At 30.5% G+C, this 15,501-nt stretch overlaps 1 long non-coding RNA gene across 7 annotated transcripts; it reads left to right on the top strand.

The window, feature by feature from the left end:
• Nucleotides 1–11,743: 11,743 nt before the first annotated feature.
• On the top strand, nt 11,744–15,069 carry LOC131609454 (uncharacterized). 7 transcript variants are annotated; one of them, XR_009286208.1, is made up of 8 exons: nt 11,746–12,033; nt 12,123–12,181; nt 12,528–12,928; nt 13,018–13,051; nt 13,144–13,237; nt 13,316–13,395; nt 14,123–14,178; nt 14,263–15,069. It is a non-coding gene; the product is annotated as an uncharacterized LOC131609454 (long non-coding RNA). The 7 variants fall into 7 exon arrangements; XR_009286207.1 differs by having other exon boundaries at nt 11,747–12,033; nt 12,528–12,586; nt 12,821–12,928; nt 13,018–13,237; XR_009286205.1 differs by having other exon boundaries at nt 11,745–12,033; nt 12,528–13,051.
• The last annotated feature ends 432 nt before the right edge of the window (nt 15,070–15,501 follow it).

Genomic DNA, 15,501 nt, shown 5'->3' on the forward strand with positions numbered 1-15,501 from the left:
AGTGCACACTCCGCAGGACTGGAAAGTTGAGTTAAATTGGATCATTGATGCCACTAGGGGCAAAAGCTATCGTGCTAAACTGCTGAAGCTTTGTCTTGCTGAAACGACGTATCATGTGTGGCTCTTGAGGAATATGAAAGCCTTTCAACCTCACAATGAACAAGAGTTGGACTTCCTTGCGAGAAAAGACGTGGTTCTTGAACGTGCTAAATTAGATAGAAAGCTATGGGGATATTGTAATCATCTTTAGATTGTTTTTGTTTGTTTCTTTTTTGTCATCTTGAGGCTTGGATCCTTGGATCAGCTTGTACTCTCATGTCTTTTTTAGAATATATATTCTTTATTTGCTCAAAAAAAAATTTAAAAATTAAATTTTTGTAATTTATTTTATTTTGTTGAGATATTTATGCTAAATTAAATAATAACAAATAGTTTTAAAATATTGTAAAACTAATAGATAAAGAAGTGAAAACCAATTGAAAGATAATATTTAAAAATGTATATCTTACTGAAGTTTGTTGTAGTTTAAGATATGTATGTAAAGTTCAAAATTTAAATAGTTTTAAAAATTAATATTAAAAGATATATATATATATATATATATATATATATATATATATATATATATATATATATATATATATATATATATATATATATATATATATATATATATATATATATATTATTCCTATTTTAGAGATAATATTTAAGAACTTGTAACTAATATTTGAGAGATAATATTTAAGAATTAGTAATCAATATAATTTTTTTTGAGATTTGTTGAGATAATCATGGATCCATTTTATATATTTATAGATAATCATGGATCCATTTTATATATATAAATTGATTAGCTCTCTAAAATTCTATACTTTTGAAAATGCAAAATGTCCATCACAACAATGGATCACGCGCTCATTTTCGCCGCTCTCTTCCAAAAACCCAACAAGTATGATGTTTTCTTCCACTCCAACATTTCCTTGGATATCAAGGGTCTCCTAAATTCTCGTCGCAGTAGGTCTTACAAATATATTGTCCTTCAACTTTATATAGGCGGAGAGTGTCTTGTTTTCCAAATCCTACACGCCCCGTATTAGGGCTGGACAAAAGAAGCCGATCCGAGAAAATCCGACCGGTCCGAAGCTAAATATATTGTTTGGGTCGGGCCGCTTCGGGTTACCGGGTCAAACAGGTGATTGCTTCGGCTTTTAATGGGCTATTTTGGTTCGGTTCGGTTGGAAATATTAGGCCCATTGGTGACCGAATCCGACCGAGCCCAATTGTTACTTTACTATTTATTAACATTACTAGTAAGATACCCGTGCTCCCGCACGGGTGAATTTATTATAATATTGACGAAATAATTTCTTTTAGATATATAAATAAAAAATTCATTTTTATTGAGATAGTATAATAACAAATTATAAAATTAAAATATTATAACAAATAATATGATTATACAAAGTATAATGATAAATTTGACAAATAATGTATTTAAATACATATGTGAATTTAAATTGAATTATATAATTGTAAAATAAATTATTATTATATAAACTCAATTGTTATGAAATAATTTAAAAAACTTGTGTCTTGAAAAAGAAAAAAAAATTAACATTTGAAAATAAATTTTTTTCATCAAATAATAGTAATAATTTAATAATGACCCGTAAAATAAAAAGTAAGTTGTGTAAATGATAACTTTTGATACAAATAACTTCCCTGCAAACTAAAAGAAATTCTTGTGTTAACTTATTTTCCAATAATCATTTACTATGGCGCGGCAGTGTAGCCAAAAAAATACAATGTTGACATAGATAATGCATAGTATAGAATTTATAAGAAAATTCCAAACAAATTCGTATTCATTGATAGTATAATTTTTTATTATAAAAACAATATAAATAGATTATTTTATGATATCACTTTTTAAATCTACAATATAAGAAAGTTTGATGTGCTGGAAAGGACCAGAATGCCCCTTTGCTTAGATGGTGAGCCACGTGGATGGGTTCTTTGCAATTCTTTGATACCTACTCTTTCTATGCCACAGGAAACGACTTCCACCATTTCTTTTCCTTTTTTCTTTTTTATCTTACTTGCACTCTTGAACAAACCCAAATCTTTTTCATTTGCTATCTTTCTTGAAAACCCAACTTTACTGTTTGCTTTACTCCAACATGTCATCTTCCTCAACCTTCCCATCTTCTTCCTCTTCCTCACCTTCATTCTGTAACAACATCAACACCATCATTTTCTCCTTCTTTTGGTATATTCGTATGACACCGAAATAAGAATGTTGTGCAAATTGATTTATGGTGTGCGAATAAATTGGATAGTGATTTAGGGTTTCATCTACTTTTTCTAATTTCTTCTGATTTAGTGTTTGTTGTTTCAGGTTTGATTCTGTTGGCTCACGCGGAAAGGGGGAAGATGCGCGAAAAAGGAGATTGTTTCTTTCTTCTCTTTCTGTTTCTGCAGTAAGGTATATTGTTCTTTTCATCTTGCTAACAAAAATATGAATAGGGTTTTCACCGGTTGCTTTTAAGTTTTAACATTCAGATCTATAGCGGCATCAACGGGTTACCGACGATTAGTGTGGTGGTGGTGGTGGAAATGGGTTTCCGACGACGAGTGTGGTGGTGGTCTGATTCGAAAAGGTTTATGTATGACATTTTCAATTTAGGTTTCGTTATTAACTTTCTTTTGTAGAAAGTGCAGGATCTGAACTAATTATTATAGATCTGATATTATTATTATAGATCTCAAAAATCACTCATTTGGTGATGGATTTATCTTATGTGTTCGATCATGGTGGCCGCCGGTGATTAATTAAAAAATAAGTTAGGTTTCAACCTTATTTTTTTCCTAATTTGCTCTGTTAATCTGATTGCTTTGTTAATATAGTGAAGACATATTGGTGGACATAGACATTTCTGAGAAAAAACCTTATTGATACAATAATTTTATTTTTGTCGGTCTTTATGGTATATTAGTTTTGTCAGTTTTTATGATACAATATTTCTCAACTTTGATAGTTCTGTTCCATGTGTATTTCTGTTGTGCAGGTTGTCGTAATTGTCGGTGAAAAAAATGTATATAGGGAACGGGTGATGGAAACGTTTGAGAAGGATCTTCATTTACCGGTTTTTTGTGTTGATGCTGTAAATTCAACCGGTTGTTTGGCATGCAATAGCTTCTTTGTCTGGATATTGGTATAACTCTTTCGCACTTTTGTACACTCTCACAATTGCTTATTACATAATTTCTTTGAACGAATGTGCTATGAATGAAGCTTTTAAATCAATCAACATTGGTTTTATAATGGTAAATATTATGATTTTGCAAGGACAGTCAAGACAACAGGCTATCAGGAATAAAGTTAGGTCGACTACAGATAAACAGGAAGCGCCAAGTATTAGAGAGGGTTCCTCGTGCTGAACTGGACGATACCGAACACTGGAGGTGATGGTGGTCGGATCTGAAATGCATTTGAAAAAATCAAAACGCTGAATAATGATTGGTTTTTAACCCTTTCACGGATACCTGTTCCAGTTTGATTTGGAGCAACATCTATTCCACTCATTTATTTTTGGTTCTAATTTGGAAGGTAATTTAAAATTCAATTGCTAGATGTTTGAATTAATAATCATTCCGGAGAGACTGTTTGAATGTATGACTGTTCTAAGGTATATAGGGGACGGGCGACTCCACTGCGGCACTTGGTTTTTGGTATGTTTATGAATGTGGTCCGTATGGTTGATTATGTATAATTGATAAGTATGGTTTGGGATATAGGTGATAGTAGCAATTTGGACATGATTGTTTTGGTTTAATGGTTCGAAGTGTCTTTGATAACATGTAGACTTGGTTTATGAATGTTGCAGGGACTGGTTTTTTTGTGGCAGGTTTTGTGTAAGGTTGGGCCAAGTGTTTTCAATAAGAATTTTGGCAAGTAATAAAGAAAAATAGGGATTGCTTGAAGTTTTGTTTTTTCAGCACTTCTGGTTGCCCATTTGGTCGCATCACTTTTGGTGCCACTGCCAATATCAGTGTGGAAGCTTCCATGGCTGGAGCAATCATTGGTAAGGGTGGTGTGAACTCAAAATAGATTTGTTATATAATGATGTATTTGTATTTGGACTTGGATGAACTGCTGTCTTATTATCAATAATAGTTTAATTAGTTTACTTGTCATCTCATTCTGTTTATCTTGATTCATTGATATTAAATATTGTTACATGATATGTATGTTCACTTGTATGGAATGCTTGGAGTGTTCATGTTTTTCCTTGGTACATGTTGATATACTGCAACAAACTGATGATAGTTATTGGGTGGGCTCATGTGCATAGCATATTTGGGTTGTATAGCATATTTACAATATTTTGAAGCATGTGCATAGCAGATCTTGGCAATTTTGAAGCACATAAACATTGAAGTTTTACCAAAATTTCCGGTTCCATGATGCAGGCCTCGTGCTTTCATTGTAGCAACATTGGTTTTAACTTGATGTTTGGACTAGCTGATTCGGTTCTTTGTGAGTGCAGAGTGGTGGAAACAATCTTGGAATATAATGCTTTGCAATATAATCGCAAAGAAAAAGTTCAACCATTGCAGTGCAGGTTATCAATCATTGTGTGATAAGTTGGTCATAAATTAACAATAGGTATGCTTTTTCTACAAGTTATCAGCTCACAACAGTCATTTCTGCATACCTGTATATTTATCTCACAACTTGCTTTCACTAAATTATAGTTTGTAGTAATTTTAAAATTTATTATAGTTTGTAAGAGAATGATGAAAGACATGAGGTGAATAAAGAACCTGGATGGATTTAGTTAAAGACAAAATAATAACATTGACTGAATTTATTATAATCAGACTGTTGGCATTTTTGGGTTCAGTGGGAAAGATCATATTGAAAAATATAGTTTTCCACCTCTGCATGTAAGATCCATTTCTCCCCTATGTGTATTTCTTATTAGTTTTTTTAATATATCATTTTTGGGTTTGCTGTCAGCTTGAAATATGAGTGTTGGATTTCCTCATAATATGAGTGTTGTTTTTTAAATATACATAATAATGTTTTGTTCTAATGTTAGTGGTAAAGACAGGCTTGCCTCCCATTGGCTGTGTTAGCAGAGTAGCATATTGATGTCATTTTGTGTATCCATGCCATGTTAACAACCTTTTACTTATTGTTCTAAACATATTTTTAATATACTTTACCTGGCAATATCCAGATTAGTTATGTAATTGGTAAAGAAAGTTGTCTGCATGGATTATTAGGAATATAAATTTTTGAGTAACTTGTGTTGTGTTGCTAATGATTTCGAGGTTGCATGGAAATATAGGAGGCCAACACTCATTTCATGGGCATGAAGTTGCAATGAGTTGTTTCTTCGGTATTTGAATATTGAACTTACTGATTTTTGTGTTTGTATATGTTGTGATTTCAGTCACTTGCTTCATATATACTGACGTGTTTGTTTGCACTTCAATACTATGGCCTACATAATGCGGGGTTCTTTTTCTAGCTGATAATATACATAAGGTGTTTACTTTGAAACTGGCAGAGGGGGTTCATATGCTAGACAAACTTTCCTGGAAATCAGGATGCCGATTGGTAACCATTATCTGGTTTACACAAAAGAATCTACACAAGGGAAGAAGTAGGCAAATGTTTTGATATTGATTTGTATACATGAGTAATTTCAATTAATTGGTCTTTACATTTCCAATAGGATTTTAAGTACGTAATAAATAATTGGCAGGGGATTCTTTAGAAATAGCTATTGTTCCATCCTTACACAAATTACATAAAAAATACTTTCTGTTTTTCTATTTCTCCACACACAAAAATTAATCCATTTGTTTTAACAACTATCCACACTTTAGTTTTCAGTTGAACAAAAAAACCAAATATATAATTTACTCTTTCAAAAATTTTCAATAGGATAAATAGCTAACTAAATTACTATTAAAATGTTGACACATAATATTAAATCGCCATATCATGGTCATCCTTAATTGTGTCTTCTATAAGTTATGTGAGTTATAACAATATTTTAATTGTTGTTGTTTTCTATTTTAAAAATATGTTTTTCTTTTAAAAATTACAATCTATTTTGATAAAATTATTTTACTTTTCTTATTAATATTTTTATTATATTTTTAAAATAAAAGAGTGCGTACTACACCAGTATCCGTGTGAATACACAGGTAACACACCAGTATCGTGTGAGCGCACATGTAATCAGATCAAATCTCGTGTGAACGCACGGGTAACACACAAATATCGTGCAAACGCACAGATAACCAGACAAAAATCCCTGTGAACCCACAAATAATCAGGCCAAAATCCGGGTAAACGCACGTGTTATTACAAAGAAAAAATCGTATCCATCCAAATACGAGACAAATGTGTTGTTTTTTAATTATTTATTTATATAATATTTTATTTTTACATTTTTTAAATTTTAAAATATAATAATTTTTAAAGTAATATATGAATAACTCAAATATATATTATTGATGTCTTTCTTTGAAAAATTGGTACAATTTTGTTTTTGTTTTAAATTTTTTTTATTATATTAAATTACTATGGTAAAAATTCTTTTGTCTTTCTTATTAGCATTTTAATTATATTTTAAAAATAAATGTGCGGTCCATATCATATTCTATAAATAAAAATTATTTTTGAATTATTTTTTTATCAATTTAATATTTTTGTTTAAATATTAAAAATTCTATATTTTGATTTGATATAAAAAAATTGTTTGATAAATTTAGTCCAACCCATACCAGAACCCGTGTGAACGCACGGGTAACCATGCTAATATTGTGAATGCACGAGTAGTACACGAGTATCGTGTGAACGTATAGATGAACATGCCAAAAATCCGTGTGAACGCGCGGGTAACACACCAATACCGTGTAAAATTATTTTTCTATTAATTTTCAACTAATTTTAATTTTAATTTTGAATATTTATTTTTCTCATTTATTAAACTTTACAAATGTTTTTATTATTACAACTCTATCAATCTTAAAAAAAATATTATTTCTATTTTTCACAATTCATTTTTTTACAAATTAGTTGTTTATTAGTTTTTTTCGCCGTCTATATTTTTTCTTTTTTCCAAATAACATTTTAATATTTTTAATTTGTCTAAATTCCCATGGCAAGTATTGCGCGGTCCACAGCGGAACCCGTGCAGACGCACGGGTTTCCTACTAGTTAGTTGTTATTAGAATAGTATACAAATATTTATTGTCATACTTTTATAAATTAGTTTGAAAATATATAAGTATTTTACATTATATAATTTGATGGACTATGTGTATAAAAGAAAATTACACCTGCTATACATACAAATTAAATATATTTATATTAATCATATTATAGATTATTTACAACTGCTTATATAATTGTCTATCATATCTTACTAATACTACTACTGCAGAAGAAGATTGCTCCAACCAAAATGTCAGAAGATTTACAATTACGAATGAAAAGTTCCCATAGTTCATAGAAAAAAAATACATATGATTGAATCATAGTAAAAGGCACCAAAAAGACACGAAGGTTTTGATGCACAGGTCCATTAATTTTAATTAGTATACAATTTATTTATATGAATTTGTAAATATGAATTGATAAATTTAGTTGTGTAGTGCATTCAGATTATATCAAATGAGTAATAAATTAAAACTGTCAAAAATAATTTATCAACATAAGTTCTCTCGCAGCTCACTATTACGATGAAAAATAATAATCGGAGAAACTAAGGTTAATTAGGTACATTTTCCATGATAATGTCAAATAACAGTCTTGTTACTAAGAATTATTACATTTGCAAAAAATTCTGGTCAGCCTCTAGTTACTTGTCTAAACAGTATTATAGCTGATATTGGTGCATACTATATCATAGTTATGGACAGACCACAAAATGCATACCTTCCTAATTCCAATTTTTCATTATTCATTTGAAGTTTTGAACCATATGGTGACAAATTTAACTGAAAGAAGAAAATATAGTTAAGAAATAGTATATTAGTGAATACAAACTACATTTGATGATCTGCAGGGCACACATCAAAATTGAGGAAAAAGAGATTAAAAAAACAACTTATATAAATTGGATTCATTGACTTCAGGTTTGAATTGCGAGACATGAATAATCAAGAGGATTAAAAATATTATTAAGAATATTTAGATCACATAAATGCAAGAAAATACTACTCTATGATCATCATTTTTTATTTGAATTTTAACCACTAAAAATTGAAAACTTAATTTCCACACTTCTCCCTTCAATTCAACTGTTTGAATGTGATTTTTAATTTCACTGTCAACTCAAATACTCCATCCATGCTAAGACCATCAAGGCATCATCAAGTATTCCTTAGCAAAAACCAATCTACTCAGAGGCTGTAACAGAAGTCATGGATGAAATTCAGAGATCTAACTTCAAACAACCACTAACAAATCAAATCAAGTCTAGATTTAATATCTTAACAAAATCACTATTTATTAAACAAAATGTTATTATTTATATAGGAACAAATAACCAGAGCCTGCAAGATGAGAAATCCAAAATATGTACCGCAATTTGGGACTTGAGATCATTCTCCTCGGTAGTAGTTAATTGAGCTGCAACATAATATTATTTAATTTAGATGAAATTAGATTTGGTAAAAATCGGATCAAATATTATGTTATAACAAATCCATAATGCTTAACTGTAGAAATATTAAGATAAACTATTAACCATTGATAGTGTTGTAGAACCAGCCCCAACTTTTTCCTGTAGCGTGAAGAACATAAGAAACCATGAGATTAATTTCAACAAATCAGAAAATAAACAAATATTTCGAATTAGTCCAACAAATCACTTTTTGATTAATTTCAACACGTCACCGACAAGATTTATGGAACCTGATGCATCAACAACACAAATTTTGCAGTTAGATAGTATACACAGTACAGAAAAAAGAAAGTGCAGAACATAAGGAAGCTAATCTTGATTGTAAAATATTCACAAATTTACAACGTAAATATGTATTAGTTAAATTTACCTGAAAGAGAGTTGACTGGTTTTGTTGCACTCTGTCCCTAAGCCAATTGTCTGCAGAACAATATTTTTTGCAAAGAAATGGGAAAAAATATGATTCATGATGCTTATGTGAGTGAATAAGCTTAAGTGAATGAAATTGGATTCATGATGATGAATATTTTTACACAGAATTCTAGTCGTTATCGCCGCGACAGAATTATATCCGTTGACGACATGGTGTTGGCGGTGAAAGCGACGGTTAGACTGAAAACTCTGAACCAAACCTCTGTCTCTATGATATTTAATTAATTCGGGTCTCGGTTCGGGTTCATATTTCGTAAGTTCGGTAAATGAAAGGGTTCATGATAAATACTAATTCACCATTACACTTGGTGGTGATAAACGATGAAAATCTTCGTTTATAACCATGCGACTAAAAGTCAAGTCTAATGCATTCTCACTGCTCTCGGGAATCAAAATTGGGGTCAGTATTAGTAACATTATTTGAAGAATCAAACTACTAAACTATTTTCTAGTGGAATATATGTTACTTTTGCTTAGCTGAAGATTACAGAAGATTTATTTGAAGAATCAAACACCAATAAGAACCTAATTGACAATTGCATAAACAAAACCATTACCAATCAAATGAAAAGAAAGTATGTCAAATGAAAAGGCTTACTATACATAAGGACATTTCTTGCATGATATGTATACTGCCACAACCATCCAACACAGATATGACAAAATTCCATGGTTGACACAGACTACTGTTCTTGATATATTTATCAGTAAGAATTGAAAATGTCACCTAATCCTCAAGGAACATGCGTGGAGGTGTACACCATGCACCATGATGTAAAGCATTGAAGGAGCTTACACTGCTCAACCCAGTAAATAAGCTAATGGTTGACATTTGGGGACTTTGCTGGCCTCTAACTCCTAAATGTTGTTCCTGCTCTTGCTCCAGCTCCCTCATAGCTACAATGTAATCATATATGTTGAGTCCCTGAGTCAATCGCAAAAGCATAACATTGATGTTAAATGGGAATTATGATGTAATCTTATACTTTTCAACATGAAGGCATACTATCTTACCTTTTTAATGAGGATGATCTGAAAGATGAAAAGTAGAACAACAGGTAAAGTAGCAATCATAGATAGTTGTTGAGCCAGTGCAAAAGCTCAAAGTACATCAGTCATTCAGAAAATATGCCAAAGAATGAGTATAGAAATGGTAAATCAAAAAATCATATTCGGCAATGATGGCCAATATCTAGGAAGAATCTCTAGATTATATATTGAAATTGAAAACCAATACATGAGAATGGGTCCTGATTAGAGATACATTTACACTGTTATTGAAATAATTATTTACCTTGACACGAAACTCCTCGAATGAAAGCCACAAAACCTTTTTCAACAATGCAATCAGAGCAGTGGTAGTAGCTGAACCAAATTCAAGGGCAGAAGCTAATAAAGGAAGTAAATGTAAAAACCAAAAATTAATGACATAATCAATTAGGATAAACTGTTGATAACATCAAAGGTTAAGAATTATAACTTCCAAAGAGACAGTTTAATATATATCAATCGGTTTAATGTATATTACCTGCAATTTCCGCTTTTTAAGCATTTGTTCTTCAAGTTCATCGAAAGAGCTATAAGGAAAAGAAACACCAAAATAGTTACATCAACTGTGGTACGACCAGAATCAACCATAACTTTAATTAACCTACAACATACGAATACTTTAATAAACTAAAATCTGAAATAGTAGTGTAATCTTACAAAAACATATAATCACGTTTTACTTAAAGACCATAGCTTTCAACTTGAACATACATTAAAAAAATAAACCGACATAAATATAAACCTACAATGTTGAAAACTATAGAACGAAATTCATCCTGAAAACAACAGAACAAAGAGACATGAAGCAAATGTTAGAGTTTGATCCAAAAAAAAAGTTAGGGCAAAATCACATGAAATAGACATTGAAAGCATTTTTCATCAAAAACAAAAATCAGAAGCTGTATAATTCAGATTTTAAAAACAATCATTGATTTTAAAAAAACTATGGAGAATGAAAGGTTTAAGTTGACTGAGTCTTACTTGAAGAATTAGATTCAGATTCAGAATCTAAGGTAGTGAAGTTTGAAATTCATGTGCATCTTCTTCGAAACAACCTTTATCAACGACATCTTCACATGATTCTTCATCTTCTTCTGAATTTTGAGTTGAGGAGTTCGCATATGGGGGTTCGTCAAGAGGAGAAGGACAAGGGGCGATAGCGGTCTAGAGAATAGAGGCCAAAGAACACGAAAGAGAGAAAGGAAAGGTACGTTTAAGAGAGAAAGAGAAAACGTAGGGTTTGTGTGGAATGTTGCTTCGAAGAAGATGATGGAGTAAGGAGATTCATGTGTGGAATGTTAGGGTTGGAGGGTAAAGGGAGACGAGAGAAAACAGAGAGATATAGAAAAAAAATAGGGGAGTAGTGTTTTGGGGGGAAATAAGTTTTTCAATTTAGACCAATGAAAGAGTAACACTTGGTGCAAGCAATTAGAAAAGATGAAAAGTGAATGGTTATTTTGTTAATTACTAAAATGTCCAATTTGTAGTGTAAATTATTTTTGAGGGAAGGGTAATTTAGAGAGTTTGATCAATCTATTATTAATAGGTAGATAGTAGACTAGGGTTTTGAGTTCATCTTCCTTCTTCTTCGACATTCCGCCGCCCCCCTCCTCTCATCTGTTCAACTTCAACCTTTTAGAAAAATAGTACTTCCACCACAATATTCAACCTTTGATGTCTTCATCATCGCCACATTCATATCTCCTGCTCAATCTCTTCTCCTAATGTTACCCTTACTCACATATTAGTTTTCAAACCCAAACCCTAACCCCCAAATTCATAAAAGATCGCAATGAAACACTTGAAGAACATCTTCCTACTATTTGTCTAGAAGGTATAATATGTTGTGATTTATTAATTTCATAGATACTATTTTGTTACCGTTTGATTTGTTTCACTAACTTATGTTATGATTTTTTATAGCTACGTCTTTTATTGAGGTGATTTCTGTGTTGAATCAGAGCCTTCTTACTATAGGGGTGGTTAGTTTATTGTTCTTACTATAGAATGGTTTCTTTTAGATGTTTACAGTTAACTCTATTGTGAAGTTGAATGGAATATCTTCTATTTCTTGTTTATATTTATAGATCTGTGTACTCAATTGAAAATATAGTGAACTTAATGGTTTCTTGTTGTGAAAATACTGTGAACTACAACACTTTAGTAGATTGAAGTGGGGTTGAACAAAAATGAGTTTTGAAAATTTTATTCTAATTGTTTATTTTGAATTTTGATTCAGTTCCACTTTAAAATCATTTCTCTTGTCTCATAAACTCTGATTGGATTTATTTCTTGTTTTGCTAATAATGTTAGATTCAATATTTTCAGCTATAGGAGGGACATCACTGAATGAAGCAAGCTCTATATCTCATCAGATTCTCAGATTGGTATGATATGTTGTTATTTTTGTTGACAAACTTAGTGAATGAATCAAGCTCTAAAACTCATCAGATTCTTCACTGGTTTTGATATGTACTCATCTATTTTGCCTCTATTTTTATTTTTAATTTTGTTTGAGGTAAGAATGAAGCAAGCTCTAAAAGTCATCAGATTCTTCACTGGTTTGATATGTACTCATCTATTTTTCCTCTATTTTTGTTTTTAATTTTGTTTGAGGTAAGAGTGGAAGCAAAGCACAGAGGTGAATGCTTGTTTAAAGATGTTGAAGAGGTGTGTGTAATAAAGAAGTGGAGTTGGGTTCCATTCTTGGGAAGGGTTCATTCCTTGATGTATGCAACAAAAAAAAATAAGAGCTGTGAACAATATTGATTTCATTTTATATGTATTCATCTAATTTTCCTCTAATTTCATTATGCAGGTTAATATGCAATCTCACCTAATATAAACATGATGTAAAGTTGATGAGGGGTTAATATTGACTTAATATGCAATTTCTAATATCATTAAATTGTCTGACAATTTGATTTTTTTATTATTTCATCAGAGGGTATTCTTGGAAGGAAATCCTTACCTCCTAGGAATTACCATGATTGTTTCTCTTCTTCAGTCAGTATTTGACTTTCTGGCTTTTAAGAGTGGTAAGTTATTTTGCTTATTGCCTGCCTAGGACAAGTCAATCTCCTTGTTGTCGTTGACTCAACTTGACTTGAATGTAGGTGAACATGGTGGCTAAATATAGATGCAAGTGAGAAACTGTGAGTTTGTTGTAGATTTGAAACTTGCTTCTTTGGCCATGGTGAGTCTGTTGAAGATAAAAAATGGTGATTATTCTTGTTGCTATGTTGCCATGATGCATTTTGGCTGTGTTGTAGATAATAAGTAGTTTTTATATCTAATCATGCGGTTTTTTTATGCTTCTATGATGTGCTTGGAAAATATTCTGCTGCATAATTGTAAAGAACACTACACTAATTGTAGAGCACTCATAATTGGTGAATGGCTTAGTAGTAATTTTACTTTGATACAAATGTTATTCGTTATTAGTTTTAGTTCTAATTAGATTTCACTTTCATTTTGAGAGTTCTTTTGGTTGAGTGTTGCATGAAGATAAAAAGTAACTTCATTAGAAACTTCATAACTCAGAGAGAGAGAGTTATTGTAAATCAAGCATTAGAGTTTGTGAGTTTATGAGTTTTCTAACTTCTATCTTGTTGGAGTCTAAGTTTTGTTAACTTGCAAACTTAAATATTTGGTGAAAGGTCAAAGTGAATTAACACCTTGAATGACAATTTTAATTTCAACAATAATATCACCTGCTTTTGCTATGACAGCTTGTAGTTAATTGCAATTGTCTTTCTATGTTGCAGCTTATTGGTTCTGTTAGTGTCTTTGGAGTTAGTTGAGTCTGGAAGTGGTGTTATCATATTAAAATTTAAGTTGTTAGAATTTATGATATTTTTTCATTCAAATGTCAAGCATCTTCAATACATTATCTTTCTTGTATGTGTATACATAAATTGTAGGAATGAAATAGCAAATGGAGAAAAAGTGTATGGAACTTGTTGAAGATATTATGAAGGTGCGTATCGAGGAAGACATTGGGAGCTTTTTCAGTGTTATATTTTATATTACCTTCATATTGAGCATGGCTGTTTTGTTTCAGGTGTGAAATAAAGAAGGCTGTTTTGTTTCAGGTGTGAAATAAAGATCCATGTTTAATCATGTCATTAATTTTTTTAAAGTTGGGTAATAGTATTGATTTTCTTTTAATTTCACTAAAGACTGACTTCAATGTCTTGTTTAAAGATGTTGCATTCTTAGTTTTTTTTGTGTGCATTGTTAATTTAATTCTTATTTTATTAAATTTGTAATTTATGTAGTGAAAGATTTAGTTTCCAATTTCATAGTAAATTTGTAATATTAAATTTGTTATTAGAAGAATAAATTTGTAATTTTGGATGATACAGTATCCAAATATTTTAAAATTATTCTATGTTTATTTTGAGTGGTGTAGTTATTAGTTTTAATAAGAATTTTAAAAGCAGAAAAAAATTCAGATGAAATAATTATTCGGGCTGAATTTCATATGGGCCCAATTGCAAACTAAATCCGAAATAAATCGGTCTAGTTATTCGAACCCGGTTTAGTCCGTACCCGAATAAACCGAGGGTTGGGCCGGATTGAGGTTTTGGGCCCGAACCCGATCCGGCCCGAACCGATGTCCACCCCTACCCCGTATGTTTCCAATTTTTTTTGAGAGTATCTAAATTACAAATTTGTTGGTGTTAGGATAAAAGAAGATGTGCACAAACTTTTTGGAGATTTTTCTTTTGCGTGCGGTAAATAGCACTTAAAACATTGGCATGTGGTATTCTTGGTAAAGAGGTTGAAAAACAAAAAAAAAACATTACTTTGGATATTTGGAGTAATTTTCCACTTACTTTTATATCATTTGAAATTGGGAGCTTTATTTCATGTAGAGTTTATTGTTTATAGTTTTATTCAGGGCTGACGACATTTAAAATTAAATTTTTTAATATATTAATTTTTTTTTAAAATTAATATATTTAAGATTTTTTAGGATGTAAAAGCATTATATTATTATAATTAATTTCATTTAACATTTTGTTTTTAATTAATAGTAAAATTAATTCATCTAAATACTTTTCTCATTATTTAAAAAAAATAATCATAATTGAAAAATAGTACAAAGTTCTTTAAAAAAATACTTAGATACTTACTCTCCTCTTAAAGAATTCAAAAATTTATTATCTATACATTTAAATTTTAAATTAACAAATCAAAGAATGCACATTGTAACTTATTATTATTATTATTATTATTATTATTATTATTATTATTATTATTATTATTATTATTATTATTATTATAATTTTAAAAA

This window comes from Vicia villosa, linkage group LG6 (assembly GCF_029867415.1).
Source record: "Vicia villosa cultivar HV-30 ecotype Madison, WI linkage group LG6, Vvil1.0, whole genome shotgun sequence".
NCBI classification, from domain to species: domain Eukaryota; kingdom Viridiplantae; phylum Streptophyta; class Magnoliopsida; order Fabales; family Fabaceae; genus Vicia; species Vicia villosa.